Source organism: Mesoplodon mirus (assembly GCF_964341445.2).
Source record: "Mesoplodon mirus genome assembly, contig: SUPER_3_unloc_1, whole genome shotgun sequence".
Lineage (NCBI taxonomy): Eukaryota > Metazoa > Chordata > Mammalia > Artiodactyla > Ziphiidae > Mesoplodon > Mesoplodon mirus.
In genome coordinates, this window is record NW_028295818.1 from 7139651 (window position 1) to 7162079 (window position 22429).

Here is a 22429-nt window from a genome sequence, read left to right on the forward strand (position 1 = left end):
ATTAGCTGTGTTCATTGTATTTTTAGCAGTTGTATGTTCCCTTCTGCAGGAACACAATCTGTGCTTATACTAAGGCAACCCATATATGTTATGGTGCCTGCACATCTGAGAGAACCTTGGTATGAAGATACTGGAGTACAGGCATGGGTGGAACTCTCCAAAGCCTTGCAGAGAAGGAGACGCTTTATTGGGTGGCTAATAGTAAGTTTACTTGCCTTGGCTGCTCTGTCTGCTACCGCGGCTACTGCCTGTCTTGCTCTTTCACAGAGTATTAATCATGCTCACTTTGCTAATCAATTATCTCAAAATACCAGTCTTGCTTAATCTTTACAAAGTCACATGGATTTACAGATTAATAACACGTTAGATGAATTTAAAAACGCAATTTTGAGGATTGGAGATCAGATGGCAGCATTAAAATTGAGGATGCGTTTAGCTTATCATGCAAAGTATACGTGGATTTGTGTTATTCCTTACAAGTACAATGACTGTGTTTGGGAATGGGAAGAAGTAAAAATGCATCTGCTGAGTGTTTGGTCAGATAATATTAGTCTTGATCTTAAGAAATTAAATGCTGAAATTCAGGATATACAAAATGCACATCTTGATGATATTTCACCAGAAGATGTAATTCAAACTTTACTGGATCATTTAAAGTGGTTAAACCCTTAGTCGTGGATTCCTAGAGGGTTGTCAGGATTTATTACCCTGGCCATAATTTGCCTATTATTGATAATAATCTTCTCATGTCTGTTTCGTATCCTGATGCAACAGTATACTACTCTCGGCACTAAGGTTCATGGAATTATTTTGCAGCAAAACTTAAAAAATAAAAAAGGGGGACCTGTGGGAAGCAGTCAGCCTTGAGAGCAGGCTACAGACATGCCAGGCATGCCACCGCTGCTCGAAGGGACTGTCCCTACTTGTTCCCCTCCTTGTTCCATTCCATGGGAGATAAATCACCAGGGCCCAGAAATCAAAAAGAATGTAAAATGAGACAAGCAAATCTGTCTCCACCCTGCACGTGCAGGTTATTTAGGATGATTCTGGGTTTATGGGTTTTCTCCCAGGGAAGTTAACCTTGAGCCGAGACAGTCATTAGATAATGTAAACCACCGTCTGGCAACCTTCCCTTTTCTAGTCTATATAATCTGCAACTGTAGCATAATAAAACTTGCCTTGCAACCATCAGTTGTCTTGGTCCTTCTGACCCCATTCGTCGGTGCTACTTCAGTTCCTTACCCCGTCCCTTCTGACCCTGGGCAGTGAAATCCTCTTTCTGAGGCTGGTCCGTGGCACATATGAATATGTTTTTGTCTTGCTGTCCTGCACACATGCTGTCTAGTAACAGATATTTTGTCTGCTATTAGTGTTTTAGATTATGTCTTTCCAAAGCGCTGAGGCAGTGCACCTATTTTGAAGTTGCAGCTGATGCCTGAACGTATCCTAGCTGACAAATTATTGATTAATGAAAACATGAATTTCTGAAAGATTTGTACTGTTAACCAAAATCTGAGCAAGGAGTCTCAAATGTAATTCTTAGCCAGAATTACATGTTAATGAACCATTTAACAGTGTAAATCAAGGAACATCAATGTAGGGATTTCTTTTCATTTATTTCTTACCTGCTTGAAATATCAGTTAAAGGTTGCCAGCTTGGTTGCAGATGAACGGACGTTTGAAGTTCCCCGAACTACTTAATGTGGAATAGGATACTAGACTTCCAACGCCCTCAAGGCTGTGACCTTGCAGCCATTTTACATAGCACATCATCCTCCTATAGGGATGAACCTTTCCCTGGCCCGAAAAGTAGCCACTCCGTTGAAGCTTTGCTTATTGTAACAGGCTTTTGTTTCCAGGTTACATGTCTGTGGAAGACTTAATTGTGAATAGAGATATAGATATTACTGGAAACTAATTGTTTTTGCTATTATACTCTGCTTATACTCTGTTTTACTCTGTAAAACATTTAAATTGTGCTACAAAAATTCAGATGTTGTCTTGCAATCTTTAAACAATAAATGAATGAATTGCCCTTAAAAAAAAGATTTAAGCAGTTAGTTAAGCTGTTGGTCCCACATCAGACAAATTATCCTTATACCTCCTGTCAATATTGTTAACAGAGACTGTTATTTTATTAATCCTTATGATCCCGTGATTCTTTCTTTCATGTTTCGGGGCACAGCAGGTGAGAGAGTGGGTTTGTTAAGCTGGGTGGGTTTATCCTTCTTTTATGCGTTCATTCAATTTTCTGTTCATTTACTTATTGTATACATATGGCAATAGAAGCTGCTAAGGCAATCATTGCTATTCTGCAAAACAACAAGGCACAGAAGCAGATGTCTTATTTCCGAGATTTCTCCCCCCAGGATTATTATGATTAAAGATCCTTTCCCCCCACTCCCTGGAGAGGACAAGGGGCTGCTCGCTGGAGGATTTTTAATGACTTGGGGAAAGGCTCAAATATCCCCCCATTAGGGTAATCCACCCCAGGGGCAAACCACACAAGAATATTATGAATTTATTTTATTTTTCTATCCTTGCAAAGGTAATACTCAGCTCATTAGAATATGAAAACTATACTGTCAAATTTCAGAATTACATGGATGAAGAAAATCACCAAAGTGGCATCATATCATGTGTGTTACAGTTGTATTTACTATATTGACTATATTAAATATGTTGTGTTAACAATGTATTGTATAAGTATATATTGAAAAGGCAAAATGCTGTAACGTATTTCAGAGAAAATAATTATGTTGGCCAACCCCAAATTGTACATTGTAGATGGGTCCTAGGAAAAGAAGATTTAATTCATAGTGAACAAGAGGTTAGCTTCTGTTTTCAGCCATGTGCTATTTCAAGAATTAAACATCATGAATAATACAGGATATAAGAGGAATAGTCTAAAGATGGAAAAGCACATTTTGATTAGGAAAGAGAATTTAAGGCTTAAGTCTTTTTTTTAAGGAAAACTGCCTTATTACTATGAGATAAGAAAATTGTTTCCTTCTTTTCTTCCTTGCTTTCTTCTTCTTTTTTTTAACCTTTTTAATTTTGGATATTTGACCTCTAAGCTGAGATGACTGAAAATGCCTCCTCTGGGCATCAACATTTTTGAAAGACTTTTTCCCCCTCCCTGAGGCCTATTTGTCTCTTGGAGGCTTTGTCTACATTACTCCTCAAGAGGCAAGCATTTGTCCTTGCACTAAATGCTGACATCTCCTGAGAAGAGGGAAGCTGCAAAGTAGAAGAATTGAAGGTCAGTATGTTGATATTGGTCTCAAGCACATTGATGCACATTTGTGTATTGGGGAAGGGGAGTGAAGCTTGAGAGTGGGCCAGTGGGGAGGGGTAAATATTTTGTGATGCTGTCTACCTATGGGCTTATAAGGTTTACAGCTGCATTAGGAGGACAAGCATTACCATTAGCATGAAAAGTAGGGCAGACCTCAGTTGCAAAAGCTTCTAGCCATACACATAGGGCAATACGTAAATGATACACCTTATTGCATTCACCCATTCACCCTCCCCTGTTCACGCTAATTGGAAATTTCCATCCATTTCAGAGAAGTAACACAACTATCAATCATTTTCCCTGGCACGAATCTTCCAGGAGGAAGAAAATGGAATACACCTAGCAACAGAGCTCACGCACTAGTAGTCCATGTGTCTTAGATTTAATATCTGATGACTAGCTGCATTGAAGCCAAGAGGTGGTTCACAAAGTTGCTGCACATTAGAATCACCTGGGGAACTCTGAGACCTCCCCGTGCCCAGGCTCCTCCCTAGACCTACTGAATCAAAATCTCTGGGGCTGGGACCCAGACACCAATGTTTTTCTTCCAAGCTCTTTAGGTAATTCAAACGAGCAGCAAAGCTTGAGAACCAGCCCAATAATGGGAACAAACTTATTTCACACAGATAAAGTGGGGCAATTCATATGTTAAAAGAACGTGAATATATGTATATATTTCTTTTTTTCGCTTTATTCTGTTTGTATTTCAAATAGGCTTTTTTTTCCTTCTGCAAAAAGCGTTACTGTTTCCATTTGGTCCAAGGCTTGGGAGAGGGCTCCAGGGCGGTTACAAAGCTGCCTAGTGGCTGCAGAGTGGGGCTTCAGGCAGAAGCTCTGACGCCAGAGGGTCTCCTCAGACGCGGCTGGACTTCAGAGACTCCTGTTTGGCTCGAGGGTGAGCCTTTCAAAGAGATACTCGCCCAGCACAGCCTGCGGACCAGCCAGCCTGCGGAGGTTGGTCAGGTGGTCGCCCATCTTCTGGATGAGTTTCACCTGCTCCTCCAGGAAGCGGCTCTCCAAGAAGTCACAGAGCTCGGAGTCTGCACGGGCAGGACCCAGGGCGCGCAGATCCGATAGTGCCTGGTTCAGATTCTTCTCCCTAAGAATGGCGGCTTCCACAGCATCCTGGGTTTTACCCCACTCATCCTGAGAAGGCTTCCGTGCATCCTGGAAGAGGGCGCGGCCGCAGCATTGGTTTTGCATTTTCAAGCGGCGCTGGGCGCCCTCACACTTCTCCTCAGCCAGTTGGCAAAAAATGTGGCCCATACTGTCCAGAGTCCCATTGTTGCTGTCGAAATAGATGCTCAGAGAGAGGTAAGTGTCCACAGATGCATGTTGAACAGGCGGTGGGCGGCGGCTTCCACCTCGGTGGAATAATTCTGACGAACCTGGGAACTCGTGGTTGATCAGTGATAAGGAGCTAAGCTCAAAAACTGGTGTTGGCCTGTCCTGGAGGCTGAGGATAGCTGAGTGTCTGATTCCAAAGGTTGCGAAAGGAAGAAAGGTTGGAGGGTGGTCGGGGGCTGGAGCAAGGAGCGTCCCTGGGTCTGTTCATTCCAAACACTGTTGAAGCAAAAGACAGATCTGCAGGACTGCCGAACGCACTGCCTCAAATAGGCTTTGATATAAATGAACAAGAAGTCCAAGCAAGGACAAAACTTACCCTTCCTCCCACCAAAATAGCTGGTGATACTAGAATCTAGATCTGGGAAGGGATTCTTCCATTACTTTCTTAACATTCCAAGCCACTAGAGCAGTGGTTCTCAAAGTATGGTCACCTTGTAACCAAGCAGTACCCTATGGGGCCTTCCTAGGACAGACCCATCCACCATATCCTCTATTGTAGTTTCTCTCTGAAGTACTCAGATAATAGTATCTCAGGCATATTTCTTGAGTTTTCAGATGCTAAAAACCACCACCCAATGGAAGAAATGAACTCTTTGATGATCATGAGCATGTAGCCCCCAGACCTTCTGGCACCTAAGGATGGATAATGTTACCTGCCTTGTGGCCTCAACATCAGCCAGTCAGAGGATTGTGCATGAGCTGATCACATGCCCTGGGATGTCCCTCCCTCACCTGGCCTTTAAAAATGCTTTGCTGAAATCCTTTGGAGATTTCAGGGGTTTTGGAACACGGACCACCCCTCTCCTTGCTCGATCCTGCAATAAACCTTTCTCTTCTCCAGACTCCAACCTTTAGGTTTGTTTGGCCTCACTGTGCTTCAGACACATGAACCTGCATTCGGTAACAACCTGACCAGCTTTACCAGCGTCCCCTGATAATGTGTCAGATATTCAAGTTTTAGGGCCCTATCCCAGCCCTATGGAATCAGCAACTCTAGAGGGGCTCAGTGATCTCTGTTATAACAGGCCCTCCATATGATTTTTATTCACCTTAAAGTTTGAAAATATCTGCATTGTCAGCTGGCCAAAGCGTCCACCAGCAGGTTAAGGGGAGTGACGCCTGGAAAAGATAGGGAGTAGCCAAGGCAAGTACAGCAGCATTTGCCGTGGTAGTAATGGAGAATGCCTTTTCTCCACTGGTTGGCACAGACTAGTATCTGGGAGCAGTGGCAGGGTTATTTAGGATGCTTTACAATTCATTGTAGAGTGACCGCTTTCCTGGTTTGCCAGGGACTTCCCCTGTGTGAATACTTAAAATCTCATCCTGGCAAACCCCTTAGCCCTGGATTTGAAAAACTTAGGGAATAACATGAAATTTAGGGGAAACATGATCTAGGATTTGGGCAAGTCACAAGTGCTAATTAAAGCTAAGCAAGTATGGACAACATCTAGCCTTCTTTACCCCTTTGTGGGAAGGTAAATCTGATTGGGTGAAAGGACTTATTGTTAAGAAATCTTTGTAGAAACATCCCCTTCTGCTTAGTCCGCTGGTTCTCAGTTCTGGGTAGACACTGGCATCGTCTGAGGAAATTTAAAGTTATTTTATTGGTCTAGGATGACCAACAGTCAGTGTGAGGGTTTTTAAAAAGTGCTTCAGATGATTCTAATATGCAGCCAAATTTAGGTGCCACTGCTTAAGCTTTTGAACCACTGCTACATATTTTCACCTCATCTTCCTATGAGAATATCCAACTGTAGTTGAGGTTTGTTTTTTTTTCTTTTTCTTTTTTTAACTGTCTTATTATAAGATTTACTGTCTTAAATAAGATTGAATGTACAGAAAATCCTGCTAGTCCATCTGGTATAGCTAGATACTTAGAATAATATCGTTAAGATATATACCATTTAAGTACTGTGACTGGCCTTTTAAAAATTAACATATGCATTGAATTAGTACAATCTCTTTTGAAGTTGTCATGTTGGGGAGCTATACCTGTAATCTGCTGCCATTGCTAAATATCTGGACAATTCTTATTAGGAATTGTTTTTAAACATCTTTAGGGATTAAAACCAAGAGTGCTGTATTATTTGTACTGGGACCACAAAAACCTCACAAAGTTTCCCCACTGTACCTTCTACCCCCATCTCTAACCCTTGGCAACTTCTAATCTGTTCTCCATCTCCACAGTTTTGTTATTTTAAGAATAATATGTAAACATAATCATGAATTACTTAATCTTCGGAGATTGGCTTTTAAAAAGGTTTTCTTCAGCATCATTCCCTTGAAGTTCATTTTAATTTTTGCATATATTAATAATTTGTTCCTTTTCGTTGCTCCGTAGTATTCTATCATAAGATTTTATCACAATTTGTTTCAACATTCATCCATTGAAAGACATTTGGGTAGTTGCCAGTTTTGGGCTATTATAAATAAAACTGCTCTGAACATTTATGTGTAAGTTTCTGTGGGAACTTAATTAAGTTTTTGTTTCTTTTGGATAAATGCTCAAGAGTACAATTACTGCGTTGTAGGGTGAATCTACTTTTAGGATTAAAAGAGACTGTCAAGCTGTTTCTCAGAGTGGCTAAACCATTTTATTTTCCCACCAGTGACGTGATATAACTTTTCTACGTACTCACCAGCATTTGATGTTGTCACTATAATTTTAGTTATTCTCTGATATCTCATTATGGTCTTAATTTGCATTTCCCTAATGCTAATGATGTTGAGCATCTTTTCATGTGCTTCTTTGCCATGTGTATATTCTCTTCCATGAAATGTCTGTTCCTGTCTTCTGCCTATTTTCTAGTTGGATTTTTTTAAGTTGTTTGGAGAGTTCTTTGTATATTATAGATACAAGTCATCTGTCTCATGTGGGATTTTCAAATATGTTTTCCCACTGTGTAATTTGAGTTTTCATCCACTTAAAAGGATCTTCTATGAAGCATTTTTAACTCATTTTGATGAGATCCAATTTATCAGTTTTTGCTTTTATTGATCATACTTTCGGTGTCAAGTCTAAGAATTATTCACCTAGTTCTAGATGCCAAAGATTTTCTCCTATTTCTTTTTCTAAAAATGTCCTGCTTTTACATTTAAGATTATGATCCACTTTGATTTAATTTTTGTGTAAGTTGTGGAGGTTTAGGTTAAGGTTCATTTTTTGTTTGTTTTTGTCGAGGGATGTCCAACTGTTTCAGTACCATGTTTTGAAATGTCTACTCTTCCTTGATAGCTTTTGCACTGCTGCAAAACAGGTTAAATGTATTTATGTCAGTCTATTTCTGGGTTCTCTATTCCATTCCATTGATCTATGTATCTGCCCTCCAAAATTACTGCGAAGTCTTGAAATTGGGTGGATTAATTCCTCCCATTTTAATCTTCCTTTACAAATTGTTTTAGCTATTCTTCAGCCTCTTCTTACCATACAAATCTTAGAAAAAGCTTGTCTATATCCGCAAAAACCTTGAGGGCATTTTAAGAGTAATTGTGTTAAGCCTCTTAACTTGGGGAGAATTGACATCTTTATTATGTTGTGTTTTCTAATCCATGAACAAGGTATGTCTCCCTATTTGTTTGGGACTTTAAAATTTTTCTTCATCAGCATTTTGTAATTTTCAGTATAGAGGTCCTATAAATGTCTTATTGGGCTTGTATTTAAGTATTTATTTAGGTCAGTTGTAAATGGCATCACATATTTTAATTTAAGCTTCTACACATTTGTTATTAATATATAATGTGATAAAACTGTGTTGATCTTGTACTCTAAAACATTTACAAACTAATATTATTTCTCAAGCTTTTTGTGGATTCCTTGGTATTTTCTCCATTTAGATTATCATCTCCTCTTCAGACACAGACAGTTTTACCTTTCCTTAGGCAATATAATAGGATATATTACTCTTCAACATTCAGTAGGATATATTCCTTCCTATTCAACATAGTAGGACTAGTCCTTTTATCTTTTAAATGAACTTTTTAAAACTTTAACATTTAAATTTATGTATTTATTTATTTTTGCTTATTTTCTTACTAGAACCTCCAGTAATATATTTAATAAAAGTGGTGAGAGCAGATATCCGTGCCTTGTTTCTGATCTTACAGAGAAAGCATTCAGTCTTTCACAGTTAAATATAATCTCGGTATAGGTTGTTTGTAGATCATCTTTATGAGTTTCAGTATGTTCCTTTTCTATTCCTAGTTTGCTTGGAGTTCTTTTTTCTTCTTTTTTTACAATCATGAATGGGATTGGATTTTGTCAAGTGCTTTCTCTGCCTTATTGGATAGGATCACATGACTTTTCCCTTTAATCTATTGGATATGGTGGATAACATTGTTTGATTTTCAAATATTTAACCAACTTCGCATAACTAGAATAAATGCCACTTGGTCATGGTATATTATTCTTTTTATATATTTCTGGATTTAATTTGCTACTATTTGGCAGAGGATTTTTACAGCCAATTTCATAAAAAATATTGGTCTGTAGTTTTCTTCTTTCTATACTATCCCTGTCCGGTTTTAGTATCAAGGTAATACTGGCTTCATAAATTTAATTAGGAACTGTTCATTCTACTTCTATTTCTTATCAAATCATGTAAAATTGGTGTTAATTCTTTATGTCTTGGGTAAAAGTGAAACATCTAAGCCTGAATATTCCTTTTGGGAGTTTTTAAATGAAAAATCAGTGTTTCTAATGGTTACAGGAAAATTGAGATTATCTATTTCATCTTGGCTGAGTTTTGGTAGTTTTGAGTGTAGAAGCATTGGCCCATTTCATCTACATTTTTGAATTTATAATGTAGACTTGTTCATAACAACTAGTCCCTCATTAACCTGCAGGATATGTCATGGTATCCCTGGTTGCATTTCTGATATCTGTGATTTGTGCCATCCATCTTTTTATCTTTATCAGTCTTGCTAGATCTTTATTGATTAGATTGTTTATTTCCAAGAACCAGCCTTTTGTTTCATTGATTTCCCCCCCCTATTTTCCTGTTTTCAGTTTCATGGATTTCTATTTCATCTTTATTATTTCCTTCTTTCTGCTTGTTTAGTGTTTTTTCCTCTTCCTTTTTTACTGTTGTAATATAGAAAATTAGATTATTGCTTTGAAATACTTTCTTTCCCAATTTAGTGCTATAAACTTCCCTTTCAGCATTGCTTTCACTTCATTCTGCAAACTTTGATCTGTTATATCTCCATTTTCTTTTATTCTATGCATTAAAAAATATTTCCTTGCTGCTGTCTTTTTTACCCATGAGTTATTTGGAATTGTGATGTTTAGTTTTCACATGATTGAAGATTTTCCTGTTGTCTTTCTGTTATTGATTTCTAGTCTGATTCCATTATGGCTAGAGAACATACTCTATGATTTTAATTCTTTTAAATCTGCTAATTTTTTATGAATATATAAATGAAAGAAATAAGAAAACCTCTGAGTCTTAGCATCCAACACTTAGGCACATTACGATTTAAATCTGCTAAGGTTCTTTTTATTGCCCAGTATATAGTATATGAGTGAATATTCCATGGACACTTGAATATGTATTCTGCTGTTACTGAGTGTGTTCTTTAAATGTCAGTTATATCCTATTGATTGATGATGTTTTCATTTCTTCCATATTCTTGCTGATTTTTCTCTCTGGTAGTTCTATAAATTGCTGTGCTGAAGTCTCAAATAATAATTGTGGATTTAAAATTTTCTCCTTTTACTACTTTTTCAGTGTTTGCTTCATGTATTTTGAAGTTCTGTTGTTTGGTGCACACACATTTAGTATCAATAGGTCATCTAGGTGGATTATTCCTGTTATCTTTATGTAATGACCCTGTTTGCCCCTAATAATTTCCTTTGCTCTGAAGTCTACTTTATCTGATATTAATATAGCCATTCCTACTTTTTCTGATTAACGTTCACATGATATATCATTATCTTCCTTTTACTTTGAACTCCCTATATCATGATGTTTAAAGTAAACTTCTTATAGACAGTATATAGTTGGATCATGCTTGTGAATTTTTAATCTACTCTTCCAATCTCTCTTTGACTTGGTTATTTAGATCATTTACAGTTAATGTAATTATTGCTATGTTAAAGATTAGGTCTACCATTTTATTTTTTGTTTTGTCTTTTACCTTAGTTTCTCAATCCTGTGTTTCTCTTATTTTGGGTTACTTAAACATTTTTTAATAAGTCCATTTTAATTTAATTTATTTATAATCATTTGTGTATACTGTTTGTATAGTTTTCTTAGTGGTTGCTTTTGGCATCACAGTATACATATGTAACTTACCATAGCCTACTGGAATCAGTGTTTTATTACTTCAAGTGAAGTTCCAAAATTTTACTTCCATTTAGTCTCTTAATATTCCCCAGTTTTAAAGTATGATTTTCTGTAGTATTTCCTTTCTCTACATTGAGAACCACATCAGATGGTGTCATAATATTTGCTTTGACCATCGGATAGTATTTAAGAAACTCATGAGGCTAATGATAGTCTCTTATATATACCCCATTTGTTTTCACCCATTCCATTGTTCCCCTTTTCTTTTTGAAGTTCCCAGTCTTCTGTTATTGTTTTTTTTTTATGTTTTCATAACATTAGGTGATATCTGGGCTTTCCAGTGCCATTGGATATGAGTTTCAGGAAACACTGAGTCTGGCTCACTTAATGCTGCTGAGTTGGAGGGTTTGTATATGTTGGGTCTGTTGGTGCAGCAGGTGCTAGCAGATTAGACTAATGTTGATGGGACTAGTGCCACAGGAGGATGGGTTCCCATTCAGGCTATGCTGCTGCTACAGTAGATCGAGTCCCCCTCTACCCCAAGTGTGGGGCAGTGACCTGCTGCTGTCACTGCTTTGTATTAGGCTGCGTTTGCCTCAGGTGTGTGGTGGGATCCCTTGGAAGCTGCTGCTGCTGTCAATCACAAGGTTAAATTCATTTCAGAAATACTTAAGTATAAATATATAGCCTGGCTCCTATAGGATCCCTGTAATAGTTTTTTATTGCTTTCATACAAATGACCACAAATATAGTGACTCAAAACAATGTCAATTGATTTCCTTACAAGTCTGACATTGGTCTCAATTGAGTAAAGTAAAAGTGTTGGCAGCATCGACAGATGAATGGATAAAGATGTGGCACATATATACAATGGAATATTACTTAGCCATAAAAAGAAATGAAATTGAGTTATTTGTAGTGAGGTGGATTGACCTAGAGACTGTCATACAGAGTGAAGTAAGTCAGAAAGAGAAAAACAAATACCGTATGCTAACACAGATATATGGAATCTGAAAAAAAAGAAAAAATGGTTATGAAGAACCTAGGGGGCAGGGCAGGAATAAAGATGCAGCCATAGAGAGTGGACTTGTGGACACAGGGAGGGGGAAGGGTAATCTGGGATGAAGTGAGAGAGTGGCATGGACATATATACACTACCAAATGTAAAATAGATAGCTAGTGGGAAGCAGCCGCAAAGCACAGGGAGATCAGCTCTGTGCTTTGTGTCCACATACAGGGTTGCGATCGGGAATGGAGGGTGGTAGGGTGATGCAAGAGGGAGGAGATATGGGGATATATGTATACGTATAGCTGATTCACTTTGTTATGAAGCAGAAACTAACACACCATTGTAAATCAGTTATACTCCAATATAGATGGTTAAAAAAGAAAAAAAAAGTGTTGGCAGAGCTACATTCTTTTCTGGAGGCTCTTAGGGGTGTTTCTGTTCCCTGGACTTTATCCGCTTCCAGCGGTCACTTGTAGTCCTTGACTCAGAGTCCCCTTTCTCCACCTACAAAACCCAAAATGTTGAATCTCTCTGATTCTGCTTCTATTAGGACATGTCTCTCTTTCTCTTTCTACAGTTGGGAATTGTTTTCTACTTTTAAGGACTCATGCAATTAGATTTGTTCCATGAGGTAATCCAGGATAATCTTTCTATCTCAAGGTCTATAACTTCAGTCATATCTGCAAAGTCCTCTTCACCATGTAAGGTAACATATTAATAGGTTCTAGGGATTAGGGTGAGGGCATTTTTAGGAGCCATTATGCTCCCTACCACACCCTTAACAAGTGACCTTGAGAAAATTACTGAGATTTTTAAAGCCTTACTTTCCTCAAACATACAATGGAAAGAAAGCTAACTAGTTAACATCATGAATGTGAAACAGTATATATGAAATCAACTAATTCAAAAAATAAGATTTCTTCTTTTTCTTTATGATTTACATGATTCTCAGAGTTCAGTTACTTGAAGATTTACTTTTTTTTAAACAGAACTAAGGAATTTCAGGGTTCAGGTGCTGTAAGATTGTCTGAATTATCTGAGTAACAATTAGCTAAGCACAGGTGTAAAGCATTTGATTTACTCCCTGGTTTTCTTTATCTTCTCATCCCAGTAAATGCATATCCCTTTTCTAGCTCCAGCCAGTAGACTCAGAGCTTGTTTTACTGTTTAACTAAAGTTGAATTTAAATTCTCTCTACATCTCCAGATTCTCAGCCCTGGTTGCATATTATAATCACCTGGGGAGATTTCAAGAACTACTGATGCCAAATTTCTACCTATCATGGATATTTGAGGAGGGACCTGGAATGAAATGCTCTAGCTTATGGTTTTTGGAACCAAATCATAGTCTACACTGAGCCAAATTATTTGCGAGATCACCTCTAAAAAGGAATTTATCTGTGGTGACTAATGCTCTTCCTTTGTCAGTATGCTTGATTTGTCCCTCTTTGGGGGAAAAAAAGAGGGGGAAAAAAACCCCAGCAGTTGTGCTCCCTGAATTATAACCTGATGCTGTGGAATTAGTGTTGACTTAGAGTGCACATCTTCGGATACCCATTCTCTCTCCTGCTTCCTTGCATGAACTTATATCCTTGGGCAGTGTTTCATCCACCACTCTCTTTTGCTTCTAATCTTAGCAAGTAAAGTCTCCCCTTAATGAAATAGCATTTCATGAGGCTTACTGGGAGCATAGGTCTGTTCCAGGCCTATCCTATGTTAGCTAAAGCAGATATAAGTGATGTATTTTTGGCATTCATCCTTGTGGGTTGGAAAGAGAAGACAGAATTTTATCATTTAGGTGTCATCTGACTGGACAAATGGGCTCTTTCCCTCTGCTGCCTACCATGTAAAAACCTGAGGGTGTTACCTCTAGAAGGTATCTTCTAGTTATCAAAATAGTTCAGATAAGTCAAATTTCTCAGTAAAAGATCACAAAACTATGTCTTAGGTGGTTAATTTTCTATGTCAATTTGTCTGGGCCACCATGCCCAGTTATTTGGTCAGATATTATTCTGGATATTTCTGTGATGGTGTTTTCGTGTTTTTTACAATTTTTATTTATTTATTTATTTATTTATTTATTGATATTTTTGGCTGCGTTGGGTCTTCGTTGTCAAACGTGGGCTTTTTCTACTTGCAGCAAGCGAGGGCTACTCTTTGTTGTGGTGTGCAGGCTTCTCATTGCAGTGGCTTCTCTTGTTGCAGAGCATGGGCTCTAGGCGCACGGGCTCAGTAGCTGTGGTGCACGGGCTTATTTGCTCCACGGCACATGCGATCTTCCCAGACCAGGGCTCAAACCTGTGTCCCCTGCATTTGCAGGCAGATTCTTAAGCACTGTGCCACCAGGGTAGTCTCTGTCATGGTGTTTTTGGATGAAATTCATATTTAAATTGGTGTTGGACTTTGAGTACAGCAGATTATCCTCCATAGTATGGGTGCGCCTCATCCAATCAGTTGAAGCTCTTAATAAAACAAAGACTGACCTCCCTGTCGCAAAAAGGAATTCTGCCAGAAGACTTACAGAAATTGAACTGCAACTCTTCCTAGAGTCTCTAGACAGCCTAACCTGCAGATTTTGAATTGACCAAGCCTCTATTATTGTGTGAACCAATTGTTTAAAATCTCTCTCTCTCTTTCTCTATCTTTATATAGATATGGATATAGATCTAGGTATCAATATTGATATCTAGATCTAGATCTATCAATATATATGGGCACATTGTATACACATGCTGTTGGTTCTGTTTTTCTGGAGAAGCTTGACTAATATAGTGGCCCATATAAATAAAAGGATGAACCCAAGTTCACCCAGGTAGAAAGTAGTACAATGAGAACTGGAACTTAAGGCCTCATGACTCATTCAGCTGTGAACACTGACCCAGAACTGGGGTCCGCAAACTCTGGCCCACTGATCAGATCTCGCTTGACTCCTGGTTTTGTACATAACATTTTGCTTGAACACAGCCACACCCATTCATTAACATATGGTGCATGGCTGTTTCTGTGCTACAGCAGCAGATAGGCAGTTGCAACGGAGAGGTATGGTACACAAAATCCAAAATATTTACTATCTGACCCTTTACAGAAAAGATCTGCTGACCCTTGCTCTAGGATGCCATCTGATTTCTGATAACACAGAGGAGAATAATTCATGCACATTGGGGTTGATTGTTAATCTCCTGTCCTCCTTAGGTCAAAGATCTCTTAAATGCTCACCCTTGCAATAGCCAGCTTGGGGAACATTGTCTGAGGATGCAGAAATATTTCTTGCCAGGTCTTTCCAATCCACACTGCTCCCTGACTATGGTTCTTAAAACCTATTTTTAAAAAAATATTTTATTGGAATATAGTTGATTTACAGTGTTGTGTTAATTTCACGTGTACAGCAAAGTGAATCCATTATACATATACATATATCCACTTTTATTTTTTTAGAGTGATTTCCAAATAGCCCATTACAGAGTATTGAGTGGAGTTCCCTGTGCTAATAAGAAGAACAGGTTCTTATTAGTTATCTATTTTATGTATAGCAGTGTGTATATTTCAGCCCCAATCTCCCAATTTAGCCTCCCCACCACAATACCCTGGTAACCCTAAGTTTGTTTTCTACATCCCTGCCTCTACTTCTAAAACCTGTCTATTTTAACCAACTACCACTCATTGCTTACTGTCTCTGGCTTCATGTACTTCATAATAAATCTACCTCTTGTTCAATCCTGGATGACATGTTCCAAGGACTGAGATAATATCTTCTTCTACATAACTTGTCCTTGATATTGTCTAACTTGGGGTCTTTATCTATGTCCCAAAGAAGACAGTCACACTCTGTCTTCTAGTACTACTAATAATACCACATTTTAGGGCATGAATTTGACCCAATGCACTGAACTATCCCTTTAGAAACTGTATGCAACCTGTCACTGGGTTTTAGCACCGGGATAGAGCTCAAATTAGTGTTCATATTTAAACAAATCTACTTGACCAGAAACTTTGTCTCACCATTTATTTTATTACACAAGTAACTTCTCTCTTTGCATCTATGATGTAAATATTTTTAATTTCCTAAATTATCTGAAAAATTATTTAGAGCTTCCATTTCAGTAGGCATTGGAATTGCTGTGTTATGACTATTTCATTATTTTATTTCCAAATGTTAAATTAGGCTTCAAGCTTTGGCCAAGAGTAGACAGGAAAGGGTTTTAAAAGAAATGAAGAATGGGAAAGACTTCTGATGCAACGGAGACTTAATAAAGATTTGCTTTTGAATCAAGAATTTATAATAAAGGTTTGATTTTGAATCAATAAGTTAGGTCATTGCAAAATAGCTCCCTGGTAAAATTCCATTCTTTTGTAATCATTAAGTACAGAAATTAACCATCAAAATATGCAGTGATCTTTTTCATTTTCTAAAAACAAACCTATATCTAGATGAGAGGAGAATTCATTTCATAACTCAGGCTCTGGACTTACGACTCCAAGTCCTGTTTTCTTTCAACCATGCCTACTAAGTTTCTGTCTAACTTCTTGAGCATGAGGTAATGGCTTCAGCTTTCATCTCCTTACTCAGTATATAGCTTGGTGACTAAGAGTAAGGGATCTAAACCTTGAGAACTTGGGTTCAAATCTTGACTCTAAAATTTACTTGTTGAGTACTCTTGAGCATGTTATCTGTTTCTGCCTCAGTTTTCTCATCTATAATATAGAGATAACATTACTTCTCTCAGCGAGTTGCTATGAGGGTTAAAAGAGAAAATTCATACAATGCAAGAATTTATCAGTTCTTGGAATACAATAAATACTGAAAAGAAATGTTAGCCATTATCAAGGGCCCCTCATTTTATGGATAATATAGATTAGTTTATATAGGTCTAATATTTACATATACATAAATATTTTGTACCTATATGTGTGTATACGTTCTTCTTAGAAATTGAGCAGTCAACATTCACATCTAAAAGTATGTGCTCCAGGGAGATCAGCTCGGTGCTTTGTGACCGCCTGGAGGGGTGGGATAGGGAGGGAGGGAGGGAGACGCAAAAGGGAGGGGATATGGGAACATATGTATATGTATAACTGATTAAATTTGTTTTAAAGCAAAAAAATAAATAAATAAATAAAAGTATGTGCTCTGTGAAATGTAGATCTCCTGTGTACAGACACAGTGCTGTAGTTATCTATTGCTACATAATAAAGAAGTCCAAACTTAGTGGTGAAATAAACAAAAATTGTAATATGTGCCCAGATTCTGTGGGTCAGCAATTCAAACAGTACACAGAGGAGATGGCTTGTCTCTACTCTGTGACTGATGTCTGAAACCTCAGCTCATGAGGATTCAAATGGCTGGGGCTGCAATCATCTAGATAATTTTAATTCACATGTCTGGCCCTTGAGATGGGATGACTTGAAGACTGGGCCCAACAAGGACTGTTGCCTGGAGTGCCTATAGATGTCTGCCCATGTGGCTTGGACTTCTCATAACGTGGTAGTTAGGATTCAAGATAGAGTATCCCAAGAATGAGTGTTCAGGGTTGAAGCATTCCAGGAGAATCATGCAAAAGCTGCATGACCTTTTATGACCTAGTCTTAGATGTTACACAGCATCACTTTCATTATATATTATTGCAGGCGTTGGAGACCTTTTTCCATAAAGTGTCAGACGGTCAATATTTTAGGCTTTACACGCCATACAGTCTCTTTTGAAACTACTTAGCTCCGCTGCTGTGATGTGAAAACAGACACAAACAATACATATACTAAGGAACATAGCTGTGTTCCAATCAAGCTTCATTTATAAAAGCCGGTAGAGGCCTAGATTTGGCCCACCAGCCATAATTTACTGACCCCTGCTCTATTGTTTGAGGCCACGGAAAGCCTGCCCAAATTCAAGGGGAAATGCCCACATCTGGATGTGAAGAATGGCAACGAATCTGAGACCCTGTATTAAAGCCACTACATATGGGATACTTAGAAGAAGATCTGTCTGCATACCTTGTTTCTCCCATGTATGGTGGATATGAGGTATTGGCACATGTTACATCTCTGTAAGCCTGGGTCAAGGTCAAAGTTGAAATATGAACTCAATGACCTTGATTTCTGGAAGAATTGGTAACTCTACTTATGATATCCTTACACTCCTTACCCATATAAATACACCACAAAAGATAGATTTCAAGTAAACAGTTGCTTTATGGCAGATTTTTATGATGTCTCCATTGACTGAATTATTCCATTTTGGTTAGAAACATGAGTTTTGTTTCTTTCCTAAAGAGATCTGCAACTTTTCAGATGTGGCATTTCATTCTAATGAGAGGATGATGTAGGTTTTTATAAACGGAAAAAGCAGGGCAGGCTGAGTTCACTCAGATCATACCAATGCTTACAGGAATAACCGAAACTGGAACACAGGCTTCCAGGTTTTCCCGTCCTGTGCTCTTTCCGGTAGGTGCCATTGTCTGCTGGGCCTGGTAGTAATAAGTTTTGACCTTTACCTCTCTACACTCTTGTGAAGTGGTTTTGGGCTTTGTTAGCTTTCTTATGAGTTTGTACTAAATTGTGTCCATAAAGTAGGCTGAATTCCTCAGGGAAGGATGATAGCTGTTACTGTGTTATTACTGCAAATGTTGTGTTGGTTACTTTTTTTTCTTTTCTTTTGTCCAGTTGTATCCTGAACTTAAAAGTTATATTATCTGAAATGAACGATGTGCCTCTGGTGGAAAACACTAATTTAAGGGATGAAAATTCCTGATGATTGCTTCAGTCAACCCTTAATACACACTGAGCTTCATTAGTAAATAGACAACTCTCAGACCTTTCCCTTGGAAGAGGTCGCATAATCAGGCTTTGTGTTGATTTCGCATTCTGTTCGTTAGAGACAGAACAAATTAGAATGATTGGCTGGTACAGGGAAAGCAGAAAGAACTTTCTTCTATTTTGGTGATGCATCCCATAATAAGGGTTGAAAATGAGACTGGAGGTAAAAACGTGAAACTCAGAAGAGCAAAGGAGAGAGGATATTGTTTCTTTGAAAATATTCTTTCAGTGTTGGCCCAGATGAAATATGAAGCTGAGGAAATTTTTTTTAAGTGATGATTTTTGTGTTAACAATGTGAGTGTGGAATTAGTAAGAATCAGAAAGCAAGCATCCTTTTCCACCAAGGACTTGGGAGCAAGTGAAACCATAAATACTCCCGGTTCTTGGAAACCCTTTTGGAGCAGTAATCAGAGAAGGGTAAAGGCAAAGCCTCAGAGCAGAGGTGTTCAGAGCAAAGGGATAGGAGGAGAACAAAAGGAGAGTGGATATTTTTAGAGCTGTCATTTTGAAATGTACCTGCTTCTGATTCAGTGCTGCTTTGCTACTGTGTTGATCCCGTGGAGATCCTCAAAGCAGGAGCAGCCCTATTTTAAAATAATAAGGTTAGAGCAAGTGACTTGAATCCAGGTCTCTTTAGCTCAAGAGCACAGAGGAGAGTGTGAGGAAAGAGTGAGGCCACAAGGAATTGTTCACTGGGTACATTTTCCCCAAACCTCACTAACTGGGAGAAACTGACCACTGGATTATGTGGCTTGAAGGAAAGCAAAAATGTTGAAAGCAAAGAGTGTGGAGCTTGTTTAGAAAGCAAGCTCTATCATTTGGTCACCTGCTGATGATAATAGCATCGGCTGAGTCCTGACCATTTACAATGAAGGCACTTCTGTAGGTCATAAGTTCCAGGAGGGCCAGAACTGAGTATGTCTGTTTCAGCATTTAGCATGGTTTAGCATCTTAGAGCCCGGTACATTATTGGCATATAGTAGACTTAAAAATGAATATTTGTGGATTGTCTGAATGAGTGGATGGATGTGTGTGATTCATATCCTATTTGCAGGTCCTATGCCCTACAGTGGATTTTCTGTGTCAGATTGTGAAAGTATTTATGACGGGGATTGGCATTGTTCCCTATTTTATGGATAAACATTACACATGAAAGGACTTTACATTGACATCCCAAAAACCTCATAGGAATTACTTAACAAAAAAATAAACTTGGATTCTGTATAATTTCTAATTTATAAGCTGGCCAGGACACTGGTATTTCTGCCAGTCCTCTGGTAGTTCGGATGATGTCCCCATGATGACCCAGGCATAATCAGAATGGCTTTAGGATTTGGGAGCCAAAATGTTCCTCAGTATTTACTGCTTTGCTAGTCCATTTAAGAAAATGGACTATGGATAAAATAGCTTCAGACACAATATGGCATTTTATGATTTAGCATGAACTTTGAGAAATATAGAGGTTATCTGAAGCCTGCAGTGGTAAAGTTCCCTCTGCTATCGAAGTTATTGTCTTTAAACAAAGATTCTACATCAGTATTTATATATATATAGATAGATATATTTTATGATATTCAGGTTAATTTCCTATTCTCTCTAAGGAAGTAATTGGTTGGTTGGTATGAGAGATAGTGTGGCTTCCAAAAGTGAAAAGTATTATTTTGTTGTAATTTCTGGCTACCTAAGGATGGGAGAGGCTCAGGACACTGCAGTCAGTATATTATGTGGAGCAGGTTATATTGTGGTTTATTTATGACCTTTTACATGTTTATTTTCTATTCAAGTTTGTGTGCTCCTTTTTGAGTTATGGTAGATAAGTGTTCTGTAACTTTGGAATACTTGGAGTTATATATATATATATATATATATATATATATATATATATATGGCATATATATATATATATATATATATATATATATATATATATATATATTTTATCATAGTAGTTAAAGCCGTGGACAGTGTACTAGTCTACCTAGGTTCAAATTCTGGCTTTACCCTATGACTTCCCTGTGGCTTCCTCTGCTCACCTATTTAAAAGGAGTATAATAAGACTGCTGTGGTGAGTTATATACTAAGTGCTATTTAAGCATTTGCTATAATGATTATGTATACTCGAAGGCAAGGAACTCACCCCTTGATTGTCTCTGTATTCCTAGTCCTTAAGAATTCCTAGTGCTTTCCTAGTGCATTGTCTTAGGATAGAGATAGCTCAGTATAGTTCTTCTCACTATAAAGTACTGTTACGTTGAAAGTCTTTGCTTGTGTACTAATAATCTATGACATATCTGCTGAGGACAAGGAAAGGAATAGTTTTAAAACTGCAATGGATAACAAAAGATTGTATGATGTAATGCCTTTATTATGTAATTATAAAACTAACAAATGATCATGGTAGAAAATTTGAAAAACTCCTAGACAAAATAGAGATCAATAAAATTTGGAGTAGCGTTCAGAGTGTAGTGTTGTCCATGAATATTAGTGCTTTCACATTTTCCAGGACTTTAAGTAGACTCTGCTTCTTAAGAGGCTATTCATGATATTTTATTTTAATGATGTTTTCATCATGAAGACACATACACACACACACAGAAATCTGTTTTAAAAAAAAGAAAGACATGTAAATCACTGATGTTTCAGATAGCCACATGAAATAAAGTGAGAAAGGTCAACAAGCTGAAAGAATGTGGAGTAGCATCTCCTTAATTGCTTACATAATTCTGATAATTACCTCTCTGTGGATAATGTAATTAATGGGGAATCTAATTCAAGAAAAATGTATGAACTTCAAGCCAAGTATTTCTTTCCACAAAAGTTTAATTTCCACGGCCGTGCTTCCTTATTACCTGACAGGGTAAGTGTATTGCATGGCAAAGGATCTTCCCGAAGGAGGGTGCTTCCCACACTGATCGTCATAAATGACTTCGGAATTACTGTTGCTATATTACCAAAATCTTAAACTAGGGTATTTTTGACAAATGCGGTCCTTAGTTAATTTTTAGAGCTACAAACTGTCAGATGGCTCTGCAATAACAATTGTCTGGCTGTTCTTCAGGGTGATCACAATATGGTAATGACCTTGAGGTACCACTAAAAAGCAGGAAGGTGTGAGTCTTCCTTTGGTTCCAGAGTGAAATGCGAGTTGGAGTTGGAGTTGGAAAAGAGGCCGACAACCAAGTGATAGAGAAGGAAATGTGAGGTCATTAATGAAAACCAGGTTTAAGTTAAGGTGAAGAGGCATGAGGAAATGGTCAGCTGTTACAGTATTACAAAGATCATGAAGAAGCATATCCATGAATGTGGTTTGTATTGCAATCTGCTGAAAAAGAGACAAATATCCTGGCCTGGCCTTCATGGAGATTATTTTTATTGATTCTGATAATAGATTATTGTTGAAAAGGGCCTCCTATAAATTATAACCATGCAAAGGCAGCAAGATAACTTGTTTTTTCTTTATGTATGTGTTTCTCATTCCTACTCACTTCTCTCTTAGGGGAAGAGAAAATCACAAAACACAAAAATGTCAAATCTCAGCTATTCATTTTCAAACTAATTTTTTTTCCAAATTCCAAAGGAGGCAATAGGTTAACTGTTAAGATTTGTAAGGCTCAAAAAACTAGATTTTTACAAAGTGTAGCCAAATTTTGTTTCATAAATAGTAGCTTTGGAAAGAATATG

General features: G+C 37.8%; 1 pseudogene across 1 annotated transcript in view; it reads right to left on the reverse strand.

The window, feature by feature from the left end:
* Positions 1 to 4168: 4168 nt before the first annotated feature.
* Positions 4169 to 22429, reverse strand: part of LOC309801623 (ferritin light chain-like) — a 43023-nt pseudogene continuing 24762 nt past the window's right edge. Inside the window, exon 2 of the transcript in view lies at positions 4169 to 4693. The product of the transcript in view is annotated as a ferritin light chain-like (transcript). The remainder of the gene's footprint in view (positions 4694 to 22429) is intronic.